Consider the following 20,026-nt stretch of genomic DNA (forward strand, 5'->3'; position numbering starts at 1 on the left):
CTCTCGCCGTAATAACGGCCTTGATACGCCTGGGCATTGAGTCAAACAGAGCTTGGATGGCGTGCACAGGTACAGCTGCCCATAAAGCTTTAACACGATACCACCGTTCATCAAGGGTAGTGACTGGCATATTGTTACGAGCCAGTTGCTTGGCCACCATTGACCAGACGTTTTCAACTGGTGAGAGATCTGGAGAATGTGCTGGCCAGGGCAGCAGTCGAACACTTTCTCTGTCCAGAAAGGCCCGTACAGGACCTGCAACATGCGGTTGTGCATTATCCTGCTGAAATGTAGGATTTCGCAGAAATCGAATGAAGTGTAGAGCCACGGGTCGTAACACATCTGAAATGTAACGTCCACTCTTCAAAGTGCCGTCAATGCGAACAAGAGGTGACCGAGACGTGTAACCAATGGCACCCCATACCATCACGCCGAGTGATACGCCAGTATGGCGATGACGAATACACGCTTCCAATGTGCGTTCACCGCGATGTCGCCAAACACGGATGCGACCATCATGATGCTGTAAACAGAACCTGGATTCATCGGGAAAAATTACGTTTTGCCATTCGTGCACCCAGGTTCGTCGTTGAGTATACCATCGCAGGCGCTCCTGTCTGTGATGCAGCGTCAAGGGTAACTGCAGCGTTATGGTCTCCGAGCTGATAGTCCATGCTGCTGCAAACGTCGCCGAACTGTTCGTGCAGATGGTAGTTTTCTTGCAAACGTCCCTATCTGTGGACTCAGGGATTGAGACGTGGCTGCACGATCCGTTACAGCCATCCGGATAAGATGCCTGTCATCTCCACTTCTAGTGATACGAGGCCGTTGGGATCCAGAACGGCGTTCCGTATTATCCTCCTGAACCCACCGTTTCCCTATTCTGCTAACAGTCATTGGATCTCGACCAACGCGAGCAGCAAAGTCGCTATACGATAAACCGCAATCGCGATAGGCTACAATCCGACCTTTGTCAAAGTCGGAAACGTGATGGTACGCATTTCTCTTCCTTACACGAGCCATCACAACATTTCACCAGGCAACGCCGGTCAACTGCTGTTTGTGTATGAGAAATCGTTTGGAAAATTTCCTAATGTCACCAGGTCGTAGGTGTCGCCACCGGCGCCAACCTTGTGTGAATGCTCTGAAAAGCTAATCATTTGCATATACAGCATCTTCTTCATGTCGGTTAAATATCGTGTCTGTAGCACGTCATCTTCGTGGTGTAGCAATGGTTCAAATGGCTCTGAGCACTGTGCGACTTAACGTCTTAGGTCATCAGTCGCCTAGAACTTAGAACTAACCTAAGGACATCACACACATGCATGCCCGAGGCAGAATTCGAACCTGCGACCCTAGCGGTCGTTCGGCTCCAGACTGTAGCGCCTAGAACTGCACGGTTGTATAGCAATTTTAATGGCCGGTAGTGTACATTTCACGCCGCCATGCTACAAGCCACAATTCGATGTCTTCTAACGACAAACATATGGCTGCAAACATATATACTTGAAGATTAAAGGTGTAGGCTTTAAAAATATTTAAGAATTTTCACACAAAAATTTAGGAGGCACTGCTTTTCAGCACTCCCTCGTAGCAATCCAAGGAATCTCTGTTAGCAGCTGTTCTTGCTATGCGAATCTACATCTCCAAGTATGGTTTTCAACTTGCAGAAGAGTTAGTAAACGGGGGGCAATAGATCGCTGATGTAACTCTGCTGCTCTCACACATCGCAGAGAAAGTGCAAATAATACTCTGTCTCCTTTCTTTGGTTCTTCATATAATACGGAAGATTCGTACGTACAATACTGATGTTACACCTTGTAATTACCATACCCTTTGTTAGCCGAAGACTTGCGGACACATTGCACTTCTAGTGATTTCACGGTGACTATGTAACTTCTTAACTTCAAGAAGTCAACAAAATATTAGAATCTCTACACACTCTGAAACTCAAATATGTCGAGTAATGTAATAAAGGAGTGATTCTGCATCGAATTATGATGCAATGCATTGAATAATTAAACTTGTTGTAAATGTTATAAAATTTGTAAATGTGAACATACTTTTGGAATCCTCTCCACGTTTCGTTGTCTCGTAACTCTGTTTAACACACTATATCTGCACGTTTATATAGTCTTTCCACTCACAATATGTCGTTTCATGCGAAATTGGTTTTAGATTAGCCTGTAAAACCACAGCGCTGCAAAATATCCGTTATTAGCTTTGCTCCACATGCAGTGTGTCATAATATTACTGAATCTCACGACACCATACAATGATGAGCCAAAACATTGGACTCCTTCCTTAATAGCTTCTGTCTCCATCTTTGGAACGAAATACATCACTCATTCTGCATATCGGAGATCCTACAGTTTTTTGGGAACTTTGTGAAGGTATGTGGCATTAGACGTCTACGCACAGGTCATGTAATTCGCGTACATAACGAGCCACTTATTGGCGTGTCCGATGATAACGACCCAGATGGGTTCCATAGGATTTACATCAGATAAATTTGGTCGCCGAGACTTCAGCATGAGTTCACTATAATGTCCCTCAGCCCACTGTAGTACGGTTCTGGCTCCGAAATACGGACAATTGTACTGTAGAAAGATGACATCGCCGTCGGGGAAGACATCCACGATGAAGGGATGTAGGTGGTTCTCAGCTGTCAACATGTCTTCGATTACTAACACAGATCACATGTAAGTACAGGAGAATGTCTCATAGCACAATTCTGCTCCCGCCAGCCTGCGTTCGTTGCACGCTGCATATTTCTAGCCGCCTTTCACCTCAATGAAGGCGTTTGTGAAGACAACAATCGACCCAGAGTAGCAAAAATGTGATTCAGCCGAATCTCCGAGTCGTTTACACTGATCTACGGTCGAATCCTGATGTTCCCGTGGCCACTATAATCGTAATTTAAGATGTCGTTGGGTCAAATTGTGAACACGTAGGGGTGGTCTGCTGCGGAGCTCCATGTCCAACAATGTACGATGAACGGTGCGCACCAGTATTGTGCTCTTTCAGCAGATCACCATGTATCCTACTTTACAGGACAGACAAAGCTCTGAACCATACGTTCTGTAAAGATCGTGGACATCCAACCATTTCGCGCCCAGTGGTAGTTTCACGTTCTTCTACCACATCCTGTAGATTCTCACAATATCACGTGAACATTCGACCAACTTCGCCGTTTTCGAAGTACTCGTTCACAGGCTCAGCGTAACAATAGTAAGTCGTTTGTCCAAGTCGTTTATCTGAATGGATTTTCCCATTTGCATCCCATATCCTGCAGGGCGATCCCCCATCAGGGTCTGCTCCGCTTATATATGTTTGTTACCGCGCCACATGACCGCAACGCCACCAGGCGGAATCCAGCGACGCAGTGGACAATGGCCATAATGCTTTGGCTTAGCGGTGTAGGCGTACCCATTGAAACACTCTACATTGCTATTTGTTTTACGTTCTTTTGTGAATTAGTTTTCTGTTCAAACGTTAGTGTTTCTAAAGTACTGCTGGCTTCCCGTGTTTTACGAAAGGAAGGAAAACATTTCTCGACTTGGTATCGAGAGGGCGTTCATATCAACGAATTTTTTTCCCTACGGTATAGACGCTCTGAGAATCTACAAAAGTTAAGTGTCTGTTTACGCGGCAGTAAAGATTCGTCAGGGTATATATAGTCGTGCCGCGTGTCTTTCGTCCTAATATATAAACAGCGATACTGTTTCGTTATAAAATTTGAATTGTAAGCTGGAAATAGATATTCGTCCAGAAATTTGTTAGAGCTTTTGAGTCATTTTCAAGTCATCATATGGGCAATTGAATTCAAACTGCCGGCCGGGGTGGCCGAGCGGTTCTAGGCGCTACAGCCTGGAACCGCGCAACTGCTACTTTCGCAGGTTCGAATCCTGCCTCGGGCATGGGTGTGTGTGATGTCCTTAGGTTAGTTAGGTTTAAGTAGTTCTAAGTTCTAGGGGACTGATGATCTCAGCAGTTAAGTCCCATAGTGCTCAGAGCCATTTTTTTTAATTCAAACTCGATGGAGCTTCTCTTGAAGATCATCACGAAGTACGTCTTAGAAGTAAAACAACCAGAGTGTAAACATCGAGAATGTGTAGAATATGGTATAGCGCAATCGGTAATTTAAGTCACACCAAACGCTTATTAATAAACTACGAGAAAGATTTATGTAAGATGCATACCGCATTTGTTGAATGAGGTTCACAGTCTATTCGAAAACCGTTTCCGAGCCGTTTCTGGATGGTTATGAAAGGAATCCAAATGATTCTGTGAGGCGATTTGCTACTGTGGTTGAGATGTGGGAGACAAGGGTCCACCATTTCACGCCAGAAATGAAACAGCACCCAAAGTGATGGGTTATTTGCAGCCTTTGGGGCTGCACCAAATAGGGCAAAGTCGGTTTCATCTGCGATAGGGTTATGGACAGTGTTTTCTAGTGTCTGTGTAAGAAGAAATAACTTACGTATGTGTAAATAACTGCCTTGGCATAGTACAGTGTTCGATGGTTAGGAAGCGTATATTCCCTCGTTTATGTGATTCTATTTTGTAGTTTCTAGGAATTTTTCTTCATCTACTATATTTTTTATTAGTTTGATTAACAAACACTAACAACAATAGCCACCCACATACATACAAATTACAGAACGCTATAGAGTAAACCGTCAAAGTACTCCCCCTGTTAAATGAAGGTTACAAAATGGATTTGATGGAAGAACTGTTGATATATTCACATCACACAAAAAAGAAGACAAAATTTTAAATGAAAGGAGGAAAATGAATCAGTGGAAACAGTGATACATAGAAATGAGTCCCTTCGTAAATATATTAAACCAAATAACCCACATCATTAAGACAAGTATCCTCTGTATGAGAGAATAGTTGATCATGCTAGAGGGTCTATCTATCGCGTTACCTCTGCTAACGATAGTTAAAAATATCTTTTTAACTGTTCCATTTTTGTGTCTGCTACTTTCATCGTGTGATACGCACAGCAAATTGTGTGTGATATTTAATATGTGTAAATATATGCACCACAAGTAGTTAATCATTGCAAATTCGTCATTAACTCTTTGTAAATATCAATTAATACTCAAAAAAATTGGGCACCGTTTTACAAGTTACAGTTCAACAGAACAACGCATCACCTCACACTTTGAAAACATCACGAATAAATGGCCAAGAATACGAAAAATAGAAATCATTTTCCAAAATGCGTCATGAAAATTATAAATGAAATAAAATTGTGACCGATAGCAGAAAAGTTTATTTTACAAACAAACGAATTGTTTTTACCGTTACAGGCTCTCACGACTCATTACTATTGAATGATGTCAAATTAAAGAGATTGTATTTTCTAACACCTCCTACGTCTCACTTAATTTTTCTGGGTTGGTTCTATTTTCGTGACTGATCAACGTGTTTGCTTCAATTACTGTTATATTGTATTTGCGTAATTCAAAGAATTTGTATTTGATTTCAAAGACTATTTCAATTAGGTAACTAACCATGTCTTGTGAGATTGCGAACACAACCCTCAGAGTGGCTGTATTTTTAAAGACTCTTTTGTTTACCTTACTTTTCAACAAAATGTAATTTCCAAAATTCAGTGTATTCTCATCTGCCAATTTTGTTTCATGATGGCTGAAGTTTTTTTTTTTTTTTTTTAAAAAGCGTTTCGCCTAGTTTATAGCACTTTTCTGGCTTTAGGAGTGAGTTTATGTTAATTGAGCCAAATAAATTTTTGATTTTGGGTTGAACTGGCTAGAGGACTGATTTCCTGTGATTTGGACTATATGCGCCACTGACGGTGGAAAATTTTTTACGTCCTGAGGTCGTTTTGTGTCTACTGTTACGCTCACCTGTTGTACATGGAATTGTAGGGTTGACATCGTAAAAGCATACGCAGTAGATAATAAGTAGGTGATAGTTCCAGAATTTTAAGTTATCGCCGCACCACTGGCGAACAGACACTGACCACACGGCCACTTGATCCAAGTCAGATGCAAAGTGGATTTTGTTAAATGAGATGACTCTTCTGATAGTTACACCGCACCGAGAGCCATTGTCTCTGCCTTCGTCACCGTTATGGTCTTCGCTCTCGCCCTGCCAACTGGGCCTGATTTTTTAACGAGGTTGTTTCTGCTCTCCCTCTCTCCCTTTCTACTCACTTGTGCACTGAGCCCCTGAGCTAGAAACCAATAATGCGAAGCTAAATGCGTGTAATGTATATAAAAAAATGTAAATGTTACTTTGTTCAGAATCATGTAACTCCGAAAGTTCTTGACCGATTGCCTTGAAATTCTGACATTTTGAATTCTAATACAGACGTGTTTTTAGGTACCTAAATCTTTAATGTAAGATGTATAATACATGCATATGCAATTTTTAGACTTTTTGTAACAACGTTTCCCTATTATTAAATTAACATATATTTGTTTACTACATATATTTAGAAAATATGTTAATTAAAACATGCGCTATTTGCAGTGCAACATTGTATCAAAATTTCAAAGCAATCGCTCAAAAGTTTTCGGTGAGTTGCGATTATGAACATCTACACTTTCTATGTACTTACAAATTAATATAGATGTCCGTTTCTTCAAAATCTCAAATCTCCGAAAGTTCTTCATGAATTGCTTTGAAAATTTGACACAACGCAGCATTCGAATATTCAAGTGTTTTTTACACTCCTGGAAACTGAAATAAGAACACCGTGAATTCATTGTCCCAGGAAGGGGAAACTTTATTGACACATTCCTGGGGTCAGATACATCACATGATCACACTGACAGAACCATAGGCACATAGACACAGGCAACAGAGCATGCACAATGTCGGCACTAGTACAGTGTATATCCACCTTTCGCAGCAATGCAGGCTGCTATTCTCCCATGGAGACGATCGTAGAGATGCTGGATGTAGTCCTGTGGAACGGCTTGCCATGCCATTTCCACCTGGCGCCTCAGTTGGACCAGCGTTCGTGCTGGACGTGCAGACCGCGTGAGACGACGCTTCATCCAGTCCCAAACATGCTCAATGGGGGACAGATCCGGAGATCTTGCTGGCCAGGGTAGTTGACTTACACCTTCTAGAGCACGTTGGGTGGCACGGGATACATGCGGACGTGCATTGTCCTGTTGGAACAGCAAGTTCCCTTGCCGGTCTAGGAATGGTAGAACGATGGGTTCGATGACGGTTTGGATGTACCGTGCACTATTCAGTGTCCCCTCGACGATCACCAGTGGTGTACGGCCAGTGTAGGAGATCGCTCCCCACACCATGATGCCGGGTGTTGGCCCTGTGTGCCTCGGTCGTATGCAGTCCTGATTGTGGCGCTCACCTGCACGGCGCCAAACACGCATACGACCATCATTGGCACCAAAGCAGAAGCGACTCTCATCGCTGAAGACGACACGTCTCCATTCGTCCCTCCATTCACGCCTGTCGCGACACCACTGGAGGCGGGCTGCACGATGTTGGGGCGTGAGCGGAAGACGGCCTAACGGTGTGCGGGACCGTAGCCCAGCTTCATGGAGACGGTTGCGAATGGTCCTCGCCGATACCCCAGGAGCAACTGTGTCCCTAATTTGCTGGGAAGTGGCGGTGCGGTCCCCTACGGCACTGCGTAGGATCCTACAGTCTTGGCGTGCATCCGTGCGTCGCTGCGGTCCGGTCCCAGGTCGACGGGCACGTGCACCTTCCGCCGACCACTGGCGACAACATCGATGTACTGTGGAGACCCCACGCCCCACGTGTTGAGCAATTCGGCGGTACGTCCACCCGGCCTCCCGCATGCCCACTATACGCCCTCGCTCAAAGTCCGTCAACTGCACATACGGTTCACGTCCAAGCTGTCGCGGCATGCTACCAGTGTTAAAGACTGTGATGGAGCTCCGTATGCCACGGCAAACTGGCTGACACTGACGGCGGCGGTGCACAAATGCTGCGCAGCTAGCGCCATTCGACGGCCAACACCGCGGTTCCTGGTGTGTCCGCTGTGCCGTGCGTGTGATCATTGCTTGTACAGCCCTCTCGCAGTGTCCGGAGCAAGTATGGTGGGTCTGACACACCGGTGTCAATGTGTTCTTTTTTCCATTTCCAGGAGTGTATATACCTACTAGAACGCCATCTGGTATATATTAAATATATATGTACATTGTTACCAAAAATCCCTGGACGTACGTTTCTGATTTACTTCAAGTTTTTACACGTTACTGTAATAAAGTCTTAGACACATACAAAATACATACATTTTAATACATATAAAATATACAATAATGAAACATTGTTAGCAAAAACAGGAAATTTGTATTTATGGGTTATTGGTTTATGATTAGAATACTACTGCAGAATCGGAATTTACAATCACAATAAACAACGCTCAAAGTCAGAAAGAGGGGGAAGAGAAGCTAAAGAGTGATATGGGAGGTAATGACTTAGAAAACTGGAAGGAAGAGATGAACAGAGAGAGGACGGCAGGAGAAGATGTAGAAAGAGGGAGGGAGGAGAAGATGGACAGAGGAAGGGAGCCGGAGGTGACGGTCTGAGAGATGGAGAGAGAGAGGTGGGACGGGGGGAGAAGGTGTAGAGAGTGGAAGGAAGGAGGAGGGAATGGACAAAGAAAGGGAAAGGGGGAGATAGGCAGAGACAGGGGAGAGACGGAAATTAGGACGAACATATCCAGTTCTCATACATATCACAACCGTGTGCTTTCTCGTTTCTTTCTTTCTCATTTAAGCAGACTGAGCCGCAGCAAAGCATAGCCTGGTACAGCTAGTTATTAATAAAATAATATTATTCAGATGCCAGACAAATACTGTCCCAGAATGCGCAATCAGTTGTAGTTACAGTGGCGATAAGCGCTACACGACGGTAATATGGTTCTCAACGGATACCCATAACAATTCCGAGGAAGGGTTAAATACTTTCCAAGCGATCCGTGGTCTATGCGAAGCATTTTGAGGAAGAGGACATAATAACAATTGATACTTTTAAAGATTTTCAAGGAAATCAACAGAGGTACCCACGAACTCGACCAAAATTACGTGTGAGTCTAAGAATTTTCCCCGTTCTACCACATTATTTAAATAATCCAACTAAATCTGAGGCTGAGAAAAATCCGACTGAAAGAAGACTGAAGCGAGAAAATCTCCGTAAGAGAAATAAAAAAATGGCTTCCAGAAAAAGTGATTAAAATCTTTCTAGAGATGTGTGAAATTGTAGGAAGGACTTTAGGAAATGACAAGTGGTATCATATTGTAATAAAACATTCATTATGTTTCTACAGGACATCAGTGGAAGAAAAATCCTAAAATTAAGTGTAGTGTATAACTGACAATTATGTACTTCTAGCTTCTTTACACATTTCTGCTAAAATTAAGTCAAGTAAACTTGTATCCAAGTAATGTCAAACATTATTTTAATTTATCTGATTCTAGTTTTCACATGTTGGCTTTTATGATTGAGGAACGACGATAATAAAACAGTACAAAGTGAAGAACATACCAATTTCAAACAACTTCATCTTACCACAAAGCTTTAAATCTGTTTTACAAGGGAAATTTATTTCACAATGAGAATTTTTTCCCGCGTTCCTTAAATTTTTGAATCTTCTCTTTGCGGAAGTCCTTCTGAATACGGAGGCACAAGGAACTAATGTACCAAAATAGCTCATCGTAAGTATGTTGTTTGTGAAACCAGATATCGCACTACGTCTTACTGCCGGCATTGACGAAACTGTCAGTGAAATTATTTTGAATTAAGCAACTGTATAACACTACAAACCACTTGCCTCGTTTTACATTTAAGACGTGACAGGAAGTTACCATCACCTTTTACGTTTGTTGGCGTGGATAAATTAGTTTTTAACGTGTTACATACGTGTACACTGTGCATTTTGCCTTTACCCTTACAACTGCTCAATGTATTGTTTTTGTGTATCAAATGTTCGTAATACGTTAAAATTCCATTATTGGTCGTTTAAATGGGAATAATATTACCGATTCGTTCTTGTACACAGGTTGAAATTGCAGCATTGGGCATGTGCAGCATGTGCAGATTACACGTCCTGCTATAAACTTGACTTCAGCAGAACGTTCCATTTCCGTGTTTCATAATTTTCGTACTTGCTTAAATTCAATTTCTGACTATTTAAATAGGAAGATAATCGTGGCGGTCCGCATCGAACTGGCAGAGAAGTTGAGGCAAAATAAAAGCGTCTCGATGTCTGACCGTGACATTTTATACTTGCAATCTTACTCTTCATCTCTCAAAGATAACTTTGTATCATTTCCTTTACCCCCTCAATGCCGAATGTCGCGATTTCGCATCATACAATGCGACGCCAATAAATGGAAGGTTAACTGTTCTTCAGCGCCAGTGCCGCGAGATGCAGATTCTACACGAAGCTATAAACACTTCTGACATGTGCTGCCGTCTCCTCAGTGTTCTAGAGTGACATGAGTTTTGACCTTTTTTATCCAGCAGAATTTTAGCGCGTACTAAGGGGCCAAATTCTGATACTGAAGTTGTTATACAAGGAAACTGAATCTCACCCCACAGCCAGATTTGCAGTGATGACTTGTTTTGTTTGTGTTACAGGCCCCCAAGATGGCGCCGTGGCCCGGGAGGTAGCGTCTACTTCCCTCGGGGCCTCGGACATCCCCTAGCGGGCAACCGCAAGGTAGGCACACCTACGCGCACCGCTTTCAGCAATAAACATCTGCCCTCCTTTGAGGCAATGACGAACCTACGTTACTGCGTTATTTCGAGACGACGTTTACTCAGGAGAGACTGCCTGAAACGAAAATAGAATCAACTTCACGTGTGTCTACGTAAGCCTAGTTGGCCCCCGGTTACCACTTCCTACACATACCAGTGTAGTCACGTAACGAAACCCGACTTGGAATCTGCGTTGTAACGTAAGATACCTGGCACGACAAATGCAGGCCGTTTGACTATCATACTGTTTGACTATCATAGACACAAACGAAAGCGGCAAGCAAAGGACAACGAAACAAATAAATAATCTTGATAAACATAGGTCGGGAAACATGCCCTGATACGCCTTCTGCCTCTAATGACCTCATTGTCGACGGCACGTACGTCTAGTCTCACGACGTATGTTGAACAAGTGCAGTCCCACCAATGTTACAACACTGTTAATATATAGGGCTACGTTTATTTAGAATCACTGCAAGTGATAAATTGCTGTTGTTTGCTTTACTCATCATTCCTAAGTGCTACTAAACAGCGTTTCAACAATAAGTTGACAATGTCATAGGACCCAGGTCCCTCGACTTGATCCCTTTGTTTCTCTTTCGTGTGTATTTAAAACCTGTGGTGCATACCATCGCTGTTGATATGGGTGATAGTCTCCGAGAACGCGTTGTGCGTGGTTGTCAATAAATTTGAAAAATGCTTGGGAGTTTTTAACGGGCACAGACATCGGTGAATAGACATGCTAAAATCTGCCGTCACATGAACGGCGGCCATGTGGAGCACCTGCTGTAATGTGTTTGTCTTGTAGTGCATACATTTGCTTTCGATTCTTGGAGACTCTGCTGTAAGGAGTTGTACGCAGTCGGAATACGTTGTCTTGGGGAAATCATTTGATTATTAGGATTATTTGCTTGTTTCATTGTCATCCATAATTCCGTTTTGTTTGTACATATAATAGACACCATTACGGCGCTTTATTTTTGTACAATGTCCTCTATCCCTTACGAGTATATGACTGTTTAAGTCAACAACTAATTTTGATAGGATTACCATCATCTGCAGGAACATAGTTAAGTCACAGCTTACGAGCCATGGTATATGAGAGCAATGGCTCACCATAGGTAGACATTGGCACTCAGTTACGTTAGACCAGATGCTGATGATGCTGTCGAGACTAGGAACTGAATAAAATAAAATAATTTACTGGTTACGGAAAGTCATATCTTATTGTTTCAGAAAATATCGCAGCATCTCATCAGTTTCCAGACTGATTAGATAATATCCATATATGATGTTCAAGTCCGAGCTAACCATATCTGATGTCCCTTTATTAAAAAATTGCTAATTTATAAGCTGCGACATGCGATTTTTCATTCACAATATAAATATATTTTATTGGCAGATTACCTTTGTTCCAAACTAATTACACAAGCTTTATGCCATTGGTGTTGGGACATCATTTCGAGACGACGTTTACTCAGGAGAGACTGCCTGAAACGAAAATAGAATCGACTTCGCGTGTGTCTACGTAAGCCGTGCTGTCCTCCGGCTACCACTTCCTACACGTACCAATGTAGTCACGCAACGATACCTGACTTGGAATGTGCGTTGTGACGTAAGAAACTGGGCACGATAAACGCAGGCTGTTTGACTATCTTACAGTTTGCCTGCCACAGGCACAAACGAAAGAGGCAAGCAACAAGGAAACAAATAATCTTAATTAACATAGGACGGGAAACAAATGCCCTGATACGCCTTATGCCTCTAATAATCTCGTTGTCGACGGGACGTTAATAATCCCATGACGTATGTTGAACAAGCGCAGGCCCACCAATATTATAACTCTGATAACGTATATGGCTACGTTTATTCTGAAACACTGCATGTGATGTGTAAATTACAACGTGATGAATGCAGTTGTTTGCTTTCGTCATCATTCCTAAGTACGACTAAATGGTTTAAGTGTTACTTAAGAGTTTGGAAATTGTGATGATTTGCTGATTCTTTTGCAGTGGCTCAAAAAATAGGGGGAAACAGGAAGGGCCTATGCTGCAATAAATAAGCAAGGCAAAAATCGTTGGACAGGACAACGCGAGAAGGACTATTCTTCCTTTGCCTGAATTGGTTCATCATTTATCAACGAGACATAGTGTATTTCTTGTAATCTAAACTTAGACACATCTTATGTGCTGAAAATGATCGAAATTATGAACGGCATCCATTTTTTAAGAGTTTGGAATTATAAACGACATATAATGTTCTACATCTTTCCATAACGTTTATATCTTCTATATCATTCCTGTCTTCTCGAGAGAAACTTATCTCGACGGTAGTAGTTCTCTAAATTTTGATTTCGGTTCTGAAGATTTTTGTAACTCCGCAAATACAGGAACAATAAAAGGACAATATGATTTTTTTTTTGTTTGTGGTTTTAGGGCGCAAAACTTCTATGGTCATTAGCGCCCAAAAAGGACAATATGACAGATAAGCTTCTAAATACACACATCAAAAAAAGTTTTGCATCATGCCAGTTCTCAGAACTCCTGAAGACAGACGTTGACTGTCACAGACACAGTCCCTTTGACTGTTCAGAGATGTCACTAAACCCGCCCAAAGATGTAAACAACCATGCATGAGCAGCGCCTATTAGACAGAGGGAGTACGACAGCCGATCAGTTCTAGTCATTCCCACAGGAAGGAGGTACACGGCTCGTGTTGTCTGTAGTTCAACCATGCTTAGACGGTCAATAACGAGGTTCGACCGTTTCCGCCTTGTTACTTTGTTATAGGTTCAAAATGGGACTTAACATCTGAGGTTATCAGTCCCCTAGAACTTAGAACCACTTAAATCTAACTAACCTAAGGACATCACACACATCCATGCCCGAGGCAGGATTCGAACCTGCGACCGTAGCAGTGTCGCGGTTCCGGACTGAAACGCCTAGAACCGCACGGCCACCGCGTCCGGTACTTTGTTCTAGGAAGGGCACTTAATGAGGGAAGTAGAGGGCGGGAAACAAATGCCCTGCACATCTCAGAGGTGTTTATAGTTTGTAGTGAACCAAAGCTATGAATGATACACAGAGAGACGAACTGTCGATGATATGCCTCGCTCCTGCCGCCCAAGGGCTACTACTACAGTGGCTGACCGCTACCTACGGATTATGGCTCGAAGGAACCCTGACAGTAACGCCACTATGTTCACTATGTTGGATAATGCTTTTCGTGTAGCCACAGGACGTCGCGTTACGACTCAAACGGTGGGCAACAAGCTGCATGATGCGCAACTTCACTCCCGACGTCCATGGCAAGCTCCATCTTTGCAACCACGACACCACACAGTGTGGTGTAGATGGGCCCAACAACGTGCCGAATGGACCGCTCACGAGTGACATCACCTTCTCTTCTCCGATGAGTGTCGCATATGCCTTCAACCAGACAATCGTTGGTGACGTGTTTGGAGGCAACCTGGTCAGGCTGAACGCCTTAGACACACTGTCCAACGGGTGCAGCAAGGTGGAGGCTCCCTGATGTTTTGGAGTGGCATTATGTCGGGCCGACATACGCCGCTGGTGGTTATGGGAGGCGCCGTAACGGATGTACGACACGTGAATGCCACCCCCGATCGATAGTGCAACCATATCGGCAGCGTATTGGAGAGGCATTCGTCTTCATGGACTACAATTCGCGCCCCCATCGTGCACATCTTGTGAATGAATTCATTCAGGATGAGGACATCGCTCGACTAGAGTGGCCAGTATGTTCTCCAGACATTAACCCTATCGAACATGCCTGTGACAGATTGAAAAGGGCTGCTTGTGGACGAAGTGACCTAGAGAGCACTCTGAGGGATCTACGCCGAATCGCTGTTGAGGAGTGGGACAATCTGGACCAACAGTGCCTTGATGAACTTGTGGATAGTATATCACGACGAACACAGGCATGCATCAATGCAAGAGGACTTCCTAGTGGGTATCAGAAATATCGGTGTGTACAGCAATCTGGACCACCACCTCTGAAGTTCTAGCTGTATGGTGGTACAACATGCAATGTTTGACTTTCATGAGCAATAAAAAGGGTGGAAATGATATTTATGTTGATCTCCATTCCAATTTTCTGTACAGGTTCCGGAACTCCCAGAACCGAGGTGATGCAAAACTGTTTTGATGTGTGTAGAAATGCGCGCTCCCTTTTTCGCACGTAAGTTAATATTCTTCGTAAACTGCAGATTAATCACTTTTTCGTTTCATTGGACCATTCATTACGGACAATTACATTTACTTATTTAAAAATGATGTAAATATATCATTTTTAGGGTTCTAAGAATCAAGTACGCCTACTTACACACATGAAACACTAATAATTTCTACGTCTAAACACATCCTTAATTCATTTTTCTTTTTACCTCTTACATTGAAGCCATTATTAGGTACGTATCTTACAACTGCAATATCGTCGGCAGATAATGTATCCTCTGTTGATGTTAAATAAGGCAAATGATGTTATTTTTAAGATGTAAGTTCATAAATTAATTTGCCGTCCATGGAACATATTCTTAAAGTTACGTGATCGAATATTTTTCTGACAAATCTGTGGACGCGCCCCAGTCTGGCGATCTCGTTGTCATATGCCTCAATTGTTTTCATCGCTTTTCGTTTCTTTATTGAAAATGGTCGTCAGTATGAGCCAAACGGCCATTACAATTTCGTACATACGCCATAACTGGTAGGAAAATCATGTGATGACTAACATTTACCAGTTACATAAATGATTATTAACATTTAACAGTGTAATTTACACTGGCATATAAAGACACAGCTCTTTTTAACGTGTTACCAAACTTCGAAAAGTACTTGGCTGACTTAGTTCAATTTTTTAAGTAATATTTAATAAATATTCGTAAGGGCATAAGCTATATATTTTCTCTTTGTCCAGGTTTTCATTAGAGTAACGTGAAGTTAATCTGTCATTTCGAGATTCCCATATAAAGACAAAATTTTGTTAGCAAAAGTTTTTGACCGATTTATTTCAAATTTTTGCGTGATACTTTAATACACGTTCAGACCTCAGGTGGAAAAGTGATTCAGCTGCCTCTACCAACGTCATTTTATGCCACCCGCAACGTTAAATCTGACCTTCAAAAACCACGTGCAAGATGTTCATGTTCTCTCCCTCGCTGCCCATAAACTATTAGCACTATTCAAAAAAAATTAACGATACAATTCCATTGTAGGTTATGATTCGAGTTATTCGAGAAAGACGTACAAAAATGACCTCGCACTCTTGCCTCACCAGTCAGGATTTCTAGTATGTGATGTAAAGTAAATTGTTTAACTTACGGTCCCAAGTTGCTGAATCAGAGTACTGAACTAAACACTTTAATTGGTCCTCCCTTCGAGAACTGATACAGCTAAGAATATATTCAGAGGTGATTAGGCTTCAGCACGTTTTTCTCATACGTGAGTAAAGTATATGGGCTGCTACCAGCCATTGTAGTTACCGCGTTGTCTCTTGGAACCTTCGTGAACAACCATCTCCTCCCACGTCACACTCACAGAGAGAAGGGAGGTAGATGGTTTGACAGCGGTGTTTGTAGTACCGTCCGGTATTAAAACTGACATGAGCTATTGTGATCTTAAATTTTGTATTTAGATTTTCTTCGCTACCCAGTATTTCACTGTTGTCTTCGACGCGGAACGAGGCAGTAATTTTGCTTTGGATCGAAAATACGGTATACAGTAGATTATTTCTGTTGTTTGTGTAACGGTATTTTGTAAACTTAGTGTTTTTTTTTTTTTTGCCTTATCCCTGTCTTACGGAGTCGGCATATTATTCTGGATTTGGCATTGTTAGTGGCCAATCCTTGCCTCCACCCCCCCCCCCTTTCCCACTCTAGGACAGAATCTGTGTACCCCATCTGTCGTCTGTCCGCGTTAAGTGCTGTTCCATTTGAAAGTGTTCGAATATTTTTGAGATGTTTGCAAATCATATAACTGTGAGGGACGTGGTATCAACCCGGTATTCACATAGTCAGATGTGAGAAACCGCCTAAAAACCGCATCCAGCCTGGCCAACACACCGTCCCCCGTCGTTAATACGCCGAGCGGATTTGATCTGAGGCTGACGGGTCTCCCCGAATCCAGCAAGCGACGTGCTGTCCATGACTTAGGCATATTTTCTGAATGCTCTTGTCAAATAGCTAGGGTCGGGAATTTGTTGAGTTTCCCTTGTATGCAGCAGAGCTGTTTGTGATTTGCCTTTGATGTCAGTTGACTTACTTAATTCGGTTTTCAATTAGTGATTGTTTGTTAGCATTCAGTGAACTAAAGAAATTTTAATGGGTTTTATAAAGTGAAAAATAATTCAGTGTAGGAAATAATTTCCGTCTAGGAAACGAAACAAATGCGTTTCATAATCATAAAAATTAATGGTGAAACCTTCAGCTGTCCTTTATTTTGCACAATTCGTTACTGGTTTCGGTCAATGACCGTTATCAAGTTTAGCTGGCAATAATAACTGTGTACAATACCGAAAAATTGAGAGAATTTTTTTACGAACTATAGTGGGCTCAAAAGGGCAAATTACTTTTATTCAAATTATGGTATAACTTTCCTGCCATTCATGCCAGCTGAGCTTGATAATGGTCACTGACCGAAACTGGTAGCGAGTTGTGCAAAATAAAGGACAGCTGAAGGTTTCACCATGAATTTTAACAACTGTTTGGTGGCTGAATATCCCCATCTGTTAACATACATACGTTTCAGAACCAACTGAACGTACGTCTGAAAACCATACCAATGTATCGAGAAGAAATTTGGAAGTCATACTACAATTAACAAACCATTGAGTACTGGCGGTTGATGGATCGAAAAATACTGAGTGTATAATGAGTGCCTCTTGTTCAAGTGCCACATATGGAAAAGCTATATACTAACAAATGGCGACTAAAGCTGGCCTATAATCGATATGCACTCAACGAAAACAAGGTAAACGATGGAAGGTTACTATTAGTCGATCTAAAGACATGCCCTAAAATTATTTGCTGCTTGTAACGACATAAAAATTGTTGTTTTCATGTTTGCCTGGTGTTCAGTGAAGGTATCAAGGAAAGAATAGAAGCTATTAATAGGCTTAAGTTTGATTCTTGTGCAAACACATCGCCCATCCTGAAAGTGTTAGATGCTTATTGCATCATAAATTTTCAGTGATCAGGAATTTTTATTCAGGATCAAGTCAAGGAAACCAGATAAAGAGAAGAGATGTGATACAGAAAAGAAGGAGGAACAAAAGTGCAGCTCTGCTTAATTTTAGAGGTATTTTAAAAAGCGTTTCAGATCTTGTTTCTAGATTTCCTGTTACATTCACTTGCAAGTACATGTAGAAAATTTTCTACTGCGCCCTTAGACTTACCTATAAATTTCATGTATCAATAAATTTAAATGTACCACCAAACTATAAACGGTTATTCCTCATACGAGAACACAGATGAAAACATTGTCCCATAAGTTCTTCAGTTAAAAAAACTGCTAAACTGACGAAGCTGTAGCACCTGTCATTTTTGAGGAATAGTTAAACTACAAAAATCCTCGTAACCCACAAAATTATTGGTTCCGTGCCTTTATTTTTGTGTAAGTTGTTCTCTGTTCTGTTATGAATTGTTTTGCAAAGTTTATCGAAGTTATTTCTAAGACTAGAGTTTCATGATGAAATTCTGAACTCCGCATTTCGGCATTCCCTCTTAAGAGTTTATACGTAATACGCCCTGCGAAGAGGTTGCTATAGACCGAGATAGATTGTAAGCAAAATTTGGATTCTGTGAGAAAGTTCGCCTGGTAGATCTGCACTTTACGTCCTTGCTGGCATACAGTCTAAAATCGTTGATAAGAACCATTCTTACATCAGGTTATTCCAGTGTTTGAAAACCGTTCTAGAATGGCAAGCTAACGCTATTTTACAGCGCCCCATCGTATCTACCGCAGTGACCAAGGGTAACACGCATAAACAGTCCCAATTGAACTGCTGGTCATTTATTAGGAATCATGAAACCAAATATACACTGAAGAAATTCCGTAATCTGTCTAACGATGCGGGCCAATTTCAAATAACATACTATTGTATTCCTAGAAAAACTGTTTGTTCATATTTAAAATGTTTTAGAAACCTAGAAGTACAGTATTTACTGGAGAACTGTTGTCTACACTGTTCTTAGCTTCATGTAAGACATAATAACTTACGCTTACTTTCATACATGTGTTACTCTTTTTTTTATTCCAATATTACAAGCATTATTATCTTTTTCCTTCTAATATAACCTGAACGCTCCGTTTCTAGTTTAGATGTTCTTTACAAAGGTATAGTTTCGTGTAAAGAAAGACTTTACACAAAAATTGTTCAGGTAAGTTTTTCCGTTTCACCTTCTACGATAGTGGAAACGTTTCACAAAACTGCTCAGACATACGGTGAACTTCACGTTCTTGACAATCTGTTTTAATTATCAGTACACCGCGCTATTGCTTCCTGGTGCTCACACAACTAGGCGGCCATGGTAACGTTCTGTGCCTGTGGTATGTAAAATGTCTTAGCTAATCGGAGACACGAACGATTATTTTAGTAATGGAGAGGTTTACTTCCTTTTTTTGGCATAAATGAGTCAATAGTAATATACAACTGCTCAAGAAAATCACGAGGAACAAAATAGAACATCTCGTGTTTAAACACAGGACTTCCGAATGCAGTTTGAACGTGTATAAAATATCATTTTGCTCCAAATAATTATTACACACAACAGGGTGCTAATTTGTAAAATATTACCTGAGTATACAGGGTGATTCAAAAAGAATACCACAACTTTAAAAATGTGTATTTAATGAAAGAAACATAATATAACCTTCTCTTATACATCATTACAAAGAGTATTTAAAAAGGTTTTTTTTTTCACTCAAAAACAAGTTCTGAGATGTTCAATATGGCCCCCTCCAGACACTCGAGCAATATCAACCCGATACTCCAACTCGTTCCACACTCTCTGTAGCATATCAGGCGTAACAGTTTGGATAGCTGCTGTTATTTCTCGTTTCAAATCATCAATGGTGGCTGGGAGAGGTGGCCGAAACACCATATCCTTAATAAACCCCATAAGAAAAAATCGCAGGGGGTAAGATCAGGGCTTCTTGGAGGCCAGTGATGAAGTGCTCTGTCACGGGCTGCCTGGCGACCGATCCATCGCCTCGGGTAGTTGACGTTCAGGTTCCATAACCAACCTTTTTCGTAGGACTCTCCATACAGT

The 20,026-nt window shown here is 41.8% G+C and overlaps 1 protein-coding gene across 3 annotated transcripts in view; it reads left to right on the forward strand.

The window, feature by feature from the left end:
• Positions 1 to 20,026, forward strand: part of LOC124788252 (hornerin) — a 299,601-nt gene that overhangs the window by 43,161 nt on the left and 236,414 nt on the right. For all 3 annotated transcript variants that reach the window (XM_047255445.1, XM_047255447.1, XM_047255448.1), the window contains exon 2: positions 10,621 to 10,702. The gene's annotated coding sequence lies outside the window, so the exon portion shown is untranslated. The remainder of the gene's footprint in view (positions 1 to 10,620; positions 10,703 to 20,026) is intronic.

The sequence above is a fragment of the Schistocerca piceifrons genome, chromosome 3 (genome assembly GCF_021461385.2).
Source record: "Schistocerca piceifrons isolate TAMUIC-IGC-003096 chromosome 3, iqSchPice1.1, whole genome shotgun sequence".
Taxonomy (NCBI): domain Eukaryota; kingdom Metazoa; phylum Arthropoda; class Insecta; order Orthoptera; family Acrididae; genus Schistocerca; species Schistocerca piceifrons.